The 10,609-nt window shown below is 45.2% G+C and overlaps 1 protein-coding gene across 2 annotated transcripts in view; it reads right to left on the bottom strand.

The window, feature by feature from the left end:
- DAAM1 (dishevelled associated activator of morphogenesis 1) overlaps positions 1-10,110 on the bottom strand; it is a 295,359-nt gene extending 285,249 nt beyond the window's left edge. For both annotated transcript variants that reach the window (XM_073609934.1, XM_073609931.1), the window contains exon 1: positions 9,950-10,110. The gene's annotated coding sequence lies outside the window, so the exon portion shown is untranslated. The remainder of the gene's footprint in view (positions 1-9,949) is intronic.
- Positions 10,111-10,609: the final 499 nt, after the last annotated feature.

A 10,609-nucleotide genomic window follows, 5' to 3' on the forward strand; every position in this document is an offset into this window, starting at 1 on the left:
AGCTACCAAGAATTAGGGCCCTTTCACACAGACGTGTCCATGTACGTAGCCCGCTCTGCTCAGCGGGGGATCGCTCCGTCGATCCCCGCTGAGCAGGCAGATGACAGGTCTGTCTCTGCACACTGTGCAGGGACGGACCTGTCAGAGCGCCGCTCTCCCCTAAGGGGGATCGGATGAAGACGGACCATAGAGTCTGTCGTCACCCGATCCGATGACGGATGGAAAAATAGTTTTTTCCTCCGTCACACTTTTTTGGATCGGAGCAGGTCGGATGTCAGCGGACATGTCACATCTCTCCCTCCATAGACCTCCATGGAGTGTCCGTTCAGGTCCGCCTAAAAAAAAACTGACAGGCGGACCTGAACAGTCCGCCCGCGTGAAAGGGGCCCTTAAAGTGGTGGTAAACCCTTCCATATAGACAGTGAAGCAACTGGCCTCAGATGATACAGAGAGATGAAACAAAATCATCCTACATAAGTTATACCTGCCTGTGGTCTTCTCTGTATCCATTCAAAGTGCAGAATTTATAAAAATTGTCTGAGCTGTCAGAAAAAAAGGGGGCGGAGAGCTGAAATTGCACTTTGCAGAGCTCAATGAGAAGAGGTCTGAGAGCTAATTGGAGGGAAGAGACACAACCCCCTTCACACAGGAACAGAGCTGAGGCTGTCAATCGCTGGAGTCCCCGCCCCGGTCACCTTTTTTCTCTTGGTGTCAGGGAAACGTGCCAAAAGTGATTCATGCTGATAGAGAACAAAAGCAGCAGCAGACAGAAATGACACTTAGTGCTCCTGAGACAAGTACACACTATACAGAGATATGCTTTGTTCATATTTAATGTATGAAGTTTAAAACCACTTTAAAAATAACTGCAAAACACCACTGATAAAAGATAATCAAATCTACAACATGCCAAATGGTGAAAGGCAATACGTTTGGGAAAAAAAAAAAAAAAAAAAACTTAATAAGGCAACTTCTAATAAGTACTGCATGGGGTTAAGCTGAAAAATGACAAAGTCTGTGTAATTGTAGAAAGTAGGGTGGTTGCAGGAGATAATGATCATAGCCCAGGGCTAGGGAAGGGTTTTAGTAAAAAGAACTTTATCACTTCTGTGAAAACCAGATTATCTTGTCTGTGCCTGTGAAGAGTGTGCAAAAAGGAAGGCGCAATCCAAACATAGTAGACCATTGTGTATCAGATTGATCAATGTAAACTGGTTAGGAACAACAAAAAGCCTCATTGACAATTTAACCAGCTATATAGCATTTCGAATGCAATGCATGTGATTCTCATTACATTATTAGCCGAGAGGTGTATAGTTATGACATAAGATACCATAGACATAAGGCAATTTGTTGCCCAGTCCAGCCAATGATGGGCAGTTTAGGAGAATAAATGAATGCCTTTCTACCTATTCTAACTGATCTTTTCACCAAAAAAAAAAAAAAAAAAATAATAATAAATAATAATCCAGGATAAATCTTCCTAAATAATCACTACTGTTCATTAACAAACATGCATGCCTGCCTTCTGTGATTATGCCACAATCCTTCTATGGAAAATCTGTGCAGCAGTCATAAACTCCGACTATGGTGGTCACATCTAATGTACTAGGCTGACCACAAAAAGTCCTGTATATGCACACAGCTGACCTGATCTGTTGCTAAATAATCAAACCAGGCAGAGATCAAAATGTAGATTTTACATTATGGAGATTAGTCCACATTTGTAAGTACAAATGATTCCAGTGACGGGTACTGTTAGGCCCCTTTCAAACGGGCACCTCCGTTGGACGGACTCCGCTTGCTCAGTTGGGGATCGCTCCACCGATTCCCGCTGAGCAGGTGGATGACAGGTCCATCTCCACTCACTGTGCAGAGCAGAGACAGACAAAGTCCCACTCTCTTCTATGGATAGATTGGGTTTTCATTCAGTTTTCATCCGATCCGCCACACAGACGCAAAACAGGACCACTATTCGTCTGGATTTTGCAGACTGGATCGGATCAGATAGCGGCGGAGGTCAGCAGACATGTCACCGCTGACGCCAATCCCTGTGATCTGACAGCCGCTTCGCCTCCTCCCAATCTGCGGCTTAACGCTGCGTTATTGAAAGCCACACAGGGAGATCAGTGATCGTAATTCCTCCCACCGCCGCACTGATCGTCCCTGACTGTCCCCTGTATCCTTCCTCCGGTCCCCTTTGATGTCCTCCTCTGTGTTCTCCATGTGCTCCGGTCTGGTCCCGCTCCGTGTCCTCCTCCCAGTACTTCTCCAGTTCCCCTGGTGTGCTCCTCCGGTTTCTCCCGTGTCCTCTTCGGTGCGCTCCTCCGTCCCACCCATCCCCCACCCCGATCTGTCAGGATGGAGAGCGGAGAAAGGAGCTGGTACATATGTAATTTACTGGCTCCTTTCTTTTCCGAATGGATGGAATGCTTCTGTTTATGAATGGAGAGGAGCCACTATCTCCTGTCTATTCATCTCCAGTGCAGCTGAGGTTGCAGAGAAAGGGACTGGGGAATATCCGTCCTCAGTCCGTTTCCCAGTCTCAAAGGGGAGATGTCAGGGGTCTATTTAGAACCCTGACAACTCAACAAAGCACCCCCCCCCCCCCCAACAGGGTTGATTAAAAAAAAATTGTAATATATATATATATATATATATATATATATATATATATATATATATATATATATATATATATATATATGGGCTGGGAGATTTTGTTAAAAAAAATCTTCGATTCTCTTAAAAAAAACTCGATTCACGATTCGAATTGAATCTTTTTTTTTGGAAACCGCGCCGGTCCCGAGGCGCTGCGGGCATGAGCTTTTAGGCGATGCCGCGGCTTCGGCCTAGTCCGCGGCGTCCGGCCTAGCGGACTAGGCCAAAGCCGCGGCCTCACCTAAAAACTCCTTGCCCGCAGCTCTTCATGCCCGGCGCGGTGTCCGCGCCGGTCCGGAGGCGCTGCGGGCATGAGTTTTTAGGCGGGGCCACGGCTTCAGCCTAGTCCACGGCGTCCGGCCCCTATAGCAAGTTAAAAAGGACTTCTGCCTTTACAATCACTCACTTCATGCCCAGGACTACATGTCCCATGAGGCATTGCTGCTCACACATTCACAAGCTCTCAGGCACTTACTAACATGTATGGATGGTTGGTGTACTGAGCTGTATGTTTGCTGCACTGTATTTCCTGATATGTAAACAAATAATGAATTCTGTATGCAGGCCAACTAATTGGCTGACCGATTAACTGATTATGAAAATAGTTGACAACTATTTACATAATCATTTAGTTGTTGATTAATTTATTAGTTGTTTCCGCCCTAGACAATTGTGCACTTACAACCTTGTGATGAGTTTGGGGAATGCCCTTTTTCTGATCCAGGAGGATTGCACACCCTTGTATACAAATTCTACTCCATAGACATGGTGTGATCAGTTTGGAGTAGAGGAAGTCAAGTGATCTGCACAAAGCCCTGACCTCAACCCTACTGAACACCTTTGGGGAGAATAGGAATGCAGAATGCAAGCCAAGACAGGTCTTCTCGTTCAATACAGTACCTGATTTCAGAGGCCAAGTTTGCTGCAAAAGAGGGAGAGCGGGGCAACTCCATATCAATAGCTTTGGAATGGGGTGTCCAGCAAGCTCACATAGGTGTGATGGTCAGATGCTCACAGATCTTTGGTCAAATGTGAGCTTAAGCTTCTAGAGGGATTTTGGACTTTTAGATCTACATTTAGATCTGCACTTTGGGCTTGAGCCCTTTTGCTTTAGCCAATAGAAAGCTAGTTACCAGGAAAGGCAAGAAATTATGCAAAAAAAGCACATCACACATGTTTTCAGGCACTCCAACTAAAGTTTATAGGGATAAAAAAAAAAAAAAAAGAAAGGAGAACCCGCCTTTTGCTACATTCCCAAATATGTGATCTAGCCCAAATAGGAAGAAAGATCAAAGTGAGTGATATGGGGAAGGGTGGCAAGCTGTGGGGAAGGGCGATTTTATTGCTCCCTTAACCTTACACAGTGGCTGGAGGAGGATGAACAAAATGCTATTGCAAAAATGATAACCCCCCCCCCCCCCCCCCCCCCCATCGCGTTTAGCAGGCAGTACCATCGCAAGCTTTTCAGCATTAAAGGGTACCTATACTTTCATGGGAAAAAAAAGGCAAATAAAAATATAGCATATTATAATTGAATTGAAAGTTATTAAAATTTGCTTTTCAATCAGCAGCACTGTAATTTTCTCTAAAATCCAATGCAATATGGCAACCTGGAGGTGTTTTGTACAAAAAATGTATACAGAATGCCCCCCAGAAACATAATTTTCTGCATCATTGTCTACACCAGGGATATGCAATTAACGGACCTGCAGCTGTTGCAAAACTACAAGTCCCATCATGCTTCTGCTTCTGGGTGTCATGCTTGTGGCTGTCAGAGTTTTGCTATGCCTCATGGGACTTGCAACATCTGGAGGTCCGCTAACTGCATATCCCTGGTCTACACTAAGATACAAGTCAGATATCAGGCAACCCCCGCAACAAAATGTCATTTTTGGTGAGATACACAGAGGGATTTCTTCAAAATAACAAAAAGGTAGGAAACTGCAACAAAGTTTGTTAAAATTCTAGTATGTACATTGATCACCCAGCGGGGAATGTTTTTTTTCTCAACAAAAGTGAAGTTAGGCCCCTTTCACACTTGTGCAACTTGGGACTGCAAAAATCGCATGGCAAGACATACCCCATGATTTCCAATGAGTACCATTCATATTGGTGCGACTTCAAAAGTAGTCCCTGCACTACTTTGGTCCAACTTTGATGCAACTTGAGGTCCATAGACCTCAAAATGACACAGGCATTGCTTCAAGTCGCGGTAAAAAACATACAAGTGTGAAAGGGGCCTTATTCTTTACAACTAATAACCCCCAGCCACCTGTCAACTGCCCTCAAAAAAAAAAAAAAAAAAAAAAAGATCCACTGGTTAATCACTTTTCAGAGAGTGGCCAAGTCTGCCACAAGTGTAAGCGTGCCCTAGTACTGAACAATAAACACATTAGGTGTTAATGGAAAAAATACAAAATATTGACAATATTATATTTAAGTTATTAGTAAACAAAATGATCTCAATATTGACAATTCCCATTGATGCTTTAAGTAAACAAAACATCTCACTGATGATAACTCCACATGACGAGTCTGGCAGGCATTCCTCCTGCAAAATGCACCCATTGCAGTCAATGTGACCGCACTGCAACCGCATGCCAAGTGGTTGCAGCACAGTACTGAAATGTAAAGTCCCCCTTGGGATTTCCTCCTGAACACCTGCAGACCTCCATCCACCTGCCTCTGAAAAGTGATCCACTGAAGATTGCAGTAAACTACACTGCCGCTCTGAATGAAGCTCACGTTGGAGATTTCTGGGGTACAGGAAGCTCTTTTAAGCTGGAAATGGCAATTTCAACCACTTAATTCCAGAACTGATCAAAAAACTCAAGATAGCCTCCTACTTACATGAATTGAATTTAGAAAACAAATGGTAGGTAGATGACCTTGCTCATTTTACCATAAAAAAAAAAAAATGTTGGATAATGCGTGTGGCCAATATTCTGGTCTTCATGTGGACTGTTACCACTATACCAGCCAAGAGTAAAGGTCACCCGCCTGTTCTAGAACTATGCTTCCATCCATCATTTTGCAGTTCTGTACAGGAAATGGGTTTATCAGGGTTAATGCTTTGTTTATAAACGCTGTGTTTTGTACATAAATGTAGTGTATACACTTGAGAAGCCTTTCACCTGTTAGTCCCAGTACAGAGACCAGTGTTGCAGGAATTTTGAAGCAACACAAATGGATCTCAATACATCCAAAGGAATACAAAGCAACTTGCAGAACTGTCATTCACATAACAGTTAAATAGAACATACAGACCTGCATTAACGCATCCATCAAACACAGAAGAAACCATCTACATGAACACACAGAATATTGTAGGCTGCAATAACTGCACAGAGAAAATCAATTTCTAAGAGTCCTGTCTCCTTTGCTGTGGGTCGGAGTAGAACAGGACAGAGGTTGCCTTTCAGTTTACATAGTAGGCGAGGTTGGAAAAAAAAAAAAAAGACACAAGTTCATTAAGTCCAACGTACGTGTGTGATATGTCAGTATTACATTGTATATCCCTGTATGTTGCGGTCGTTCAGGTGCTTATCTAATAGTTTTTTGAAACTATCGATGCCCCCCTCTGAGACCACCGCCTGTGGAAGGGAATTCCACATCCTTGCCGCTCTTACAGTAAAGAACCCTCTACGTCGATTAGGGTTAAACCTCCTTTCTTCTAATTTTAATGAGTGGCCATATGTCTTGTTAAACTCCCTTCCGCAAAAAAGTTTGATCCCTATTGTGGGGTCACCAGTATGGTATTTATAAATTGAAATCATATCCCCTCTCAAGAGTCTCTTCTCCAGAGAGAATAACTTCAGTGCTAGCAACCTTTCCTCCTCATAACTAATATCCTCCAGACCCTTTATTAGCTTTGATGCCCTTCTTTGTACTCGCTCCATTTCCAGTACATCCTTCCTGGGAACTGGTGCCCAGAACTGGACAGCATACTCCAGCTACGGCCAGACCAGAGTCTTGTAGAGCGGGAGAATTATTGTTTTATCTCTGGAGTTGATCCCCCTTTTAATGCATGCCAATATTCTGTTTGTTTTGTTAGCAGCAGCAATGCATGCCATTGCTGAGCCCATCATCTACTAGGACCCCCAGGTCCTTTTGCATCCTAGATACCCCCCCGAGGTTCTCCCCCCAGTGTATAGATTGCATTCAAATTTTTGATACCCAAATGCATTATTTTACATTTTTGTACATTAAACCTCATTTGCCATGTAGTTGCCCACCCAATTCGTTAGTTCAGATCTTTTTGCAAGGTTTCCACATCCTGCGGAGAAGTTTTTAGCTCAGTATCATCCGCAAATAGAGATTGAACCGTTTATCCCATCCTCCAGGTCGTTTATGAACAAATTAAATAGGATTGGTCCCAGCACAGAACCTTGGGGAACCCCACTACCCACCCCTGACCATTCTGAGTACTCCCCATTTATCACCACCCTCTGAACTCGCCCTTGTAGCCAGTTTTCAATCCATGTACTCACCCTATGGTCCATGCCAACGGACCGTATTTTGTACAGTAAACGTTTATGGGGAACTGTGTCAAATGCTTTTGCAAAATCCAGATACACCACGTCTACGGGCCTTCCTTTATCTAGATGGCAACTCACCTCCTCATAGAAGGTTAATAGATTGGTTTGGCAAGCATGATTCTTCATGAATCCATGCTGATTACTGCTAATGATACCGTTCTCATTACTAAATTCTTGTATATAGGCCCTTATCATCCCCTCCAAGAGCTTGCATACTATTGATGTTAGGCTACATGGTCTGTAATTCCCAGGGATGTATTTTGGGCCCTTTTTAAATATTGGTGCTACATTGGCTTTTCTCCAATCAGCTGGTACCATTCCAGTCAGTAGACTGTTTGTAAAAATTAGGAACAATGGTCTGGCAATTACTTGACTGAGTTCCCTAAGTACCCTCGGATGCAAGCCATCTGGTCCCAGTGATTTATTAATGGTTAAGTTTCCCAACTCTAATTCTAATTCTGTCCTCTGTTAACCATGGAGGTGCTTCCTGTGATGTGTCATGAGGATAAACACAGCAGTTTTGGTTACTGAAGCCCCCCATTCAGTTTTTGCATTTTGACCTTTAAGGACCAATGCTCAACCAATGGGCGGCCGCGTGAACACAGACTTGCCTGCCGACTTACTTCAGGCTACCTCCGATCTGTCACATTTAGGTCTGAAAAAAAAGTTGCGGTCCTTTCCATTTTTAGAGGTAATCAAATGTAAACAGATGCACATCCACCTGCCCATAGACTTACATAGAGCTTTCAATCAGCTCTGCCGAAAAATAAACTGACGGATCTGATTGGAAAGCCGTATGAAAGGACCACAAATATATAAAGTGGAACCAAACCCACCATGGCTGGCATCGTAACCGATCACATGTGCAGCACCATGGCAACTGCAGATCAAACTGAAGCTAAGACGGCAGCTTCCTTGGCTGTAAAGGATAGGAGGGTTTAGTTCCACTTTCTTTTATGATATTTTGGGAGTCACAAATAAAAAAAATATAATGTGGAGGTAACTGCTGTCACCATTAATAATCACAATATTAAAATTTACCCATCAGTGTTATTTGGTTTGACATCCGATTTACAGAAGAAGAGTGAGGATGAGCATGGGAATGGGGGGGGGGGGGTCGGATGTGGGTACGTGCAAGGATGGGTGGTGATGAGGATGGGAATAGAAACTGGTGGGAGAGAGGATGGGAAAAGAAATAAACACGGTGTTAAACCAGACTTTAAATGTGGACACAGATCTAAATGGCACCTTCAGTCCCGATATACAGTTCAGGAATGGTTGAAGACTGGATAGAAAAATCACTTTCTCCATCCGGATAAATCTCCACTCAGCATTCATCACATACACAGTCCTCTCCACTCACATACCTAGCAGGGCCACATCACGTGTAGGACCACTCTCTTGTACATGGCACTCTGGCTCTGTACAGCGCTATAGATCAGAATTCTATGTCAGATCAGTTACAGCCTACACCATGAGATCCAAATTCATTCCTATACAATCCCATCCAATATATACAATCACTTCCTATGCAGTCTCTTCCCGTGTGCACTCCCCTACCGGTACAATCTCTTCCCGTGTGCACTCCCCTACCGGTACAATCTCTTCCCGTGTGCACTCCCTAACCGGTACAATCTCTTCCCGTGTGCACTCCCTAACCGGTACAATCTCTTCCCGTGTGCACTCCCCTACCGGTACAATCTCTTCCCGTGTGCACTCCCCTACCGGTACAATCTCTTCCCGTGTGCACTCCCTAACCGGTACAATCTCTTCCCGTGTGCACTCCCTAACCGGTACAATCTCTTCCCGTGTGCACTCCCCTACCGGTACAATCTCTTCCCGTGTGCACTCCCCTACCGGTACAATCTCTTCCCGTGTGCACTCCCTAACCGGTACAATCTCTTCCCGTGTGCACTCCCTAACCGGTACAATCTCTTCCCGTGTGCACTCCCCTACCGGTACAATCTCTTCCCGTGTGCACTCCCCTACCGGTACAATCTCTTCCCGTGTGCACTCCCCTACCGGTACAATCTCTTCCCGTGTGCACTCCCCTACCGGTACAATCTCTTCCCGTGTGCACTCCCTAACCGGTACAATCTCTTCCCGTGTGCACTCCCTAACCGGTACAATCTCTTCCCGTGTGCACTCCCTAACCGGTACAATCTCTTCCCGTGTGCACTCCCTAACCGGTACAATCTCTTCCCGTGTGCACTCCCTACCGATACAATCTCTTCCCGTATGCAATGCCTACCGATACAATCTCTTCCCGTGTGCACTCCCTACCGATACAATCTCTTCCCATATGCAATTCCTTCCGATACAATCTCTTCCCGTGTGCAATCCCTACCAACACAATCTCTTCCCGTGTGCAATCCCTACCGATACAATCTCTTCCTGTGTGCAATCCCTACCAATACAATCTCTTCCTATAGCTTCCACCCGGCACTCCTCCTTGCAGTGGGATGACAATACAATATGAATGGAGAGGGGGATGAAAAGAAGGCAGTAGTTGTCCCCATTGTGTCTGGATACCACTGAATGCAGATCAATGGGGGGATCCAGCTACCCAGCAAGCTGCTTCTCTCAATGGAACATCCTCCATGCACCCCTCCACATCCTCCATGCACCCCTGCACTGAATATTAGCAGTCACCCCACACAGCTGTCACGCCCATAAGCTGGTTGAGTGTCTCCCCACCATCCCTTGCAGTGTGTACTGTCCGTGTTCCCCCAGCACAGGGAGGGTCTCACCTGACCATGCCGGGTCCCTCATGAATCCTACCCGGGATCCTCATACACGGAGATTTATTTGAACTGTCTCTGCGTGCTGCAGACTGCAGGTGACATCATCCCCCTCCGGTGTGATAGGACACCGCTGGAGCTGTCTGTCTGTGCGCAGGGGCAGCTGATAAGGCGCAAGTGCTGCCGGGAGATGTAGTCTTTGTTGGGGCCGGCCTGCGCAGGAAGAGGGGAGGGAAGAACTACATCCCCCACACTGCCCCGCGGTGTGCGGAGCTTATCTATGGGCAGAGACTGGAGCTTCCCAGCCGACAATAGGGGGAGGAAAACGCTGCTACATCAAAGGACGGTGTACTCGCCCGACACCTAGTGGACGCTAATCGTATTGCGCCGTTTTCTGCACAGTACATGTCAAACAATAGAGGAGAATTGTGTGTGTTGCACACCCTGGGGGACATTCATGCAAACTGTCCATTCACACTATTGGGGTGCATTAGCACATATGCATAGCGTTGGGCTGGGCTCACATCTCTCCGCTTCTGCAGTCATGCATTTTTTTTTGTATTTTGTTTTACGTTCTTGCGTTTTTTAATGCAATCGCTGTGCCTTTCTCCATGTGCATTTTCAGTGTATTTGCAGTGCACTTCTTGGATTTTTTTTTCATTTATTTAA

Source organism: Aquarana catesbeiana, linkage group LG13, assembly GCF_042186555.1.
Source record: "Aquarana catesbeiana isolate 2022-GZ linkage group LG13, ASM4218655v1, whole genome shotgun sequence".
NCBI classification, from domain to species: domain Eukaryota; kingdom Metazoa; phylum Chordata; class Amphibia; order Anura; family Ranidae; genus Aquarana; species Aquarana catesbeiana.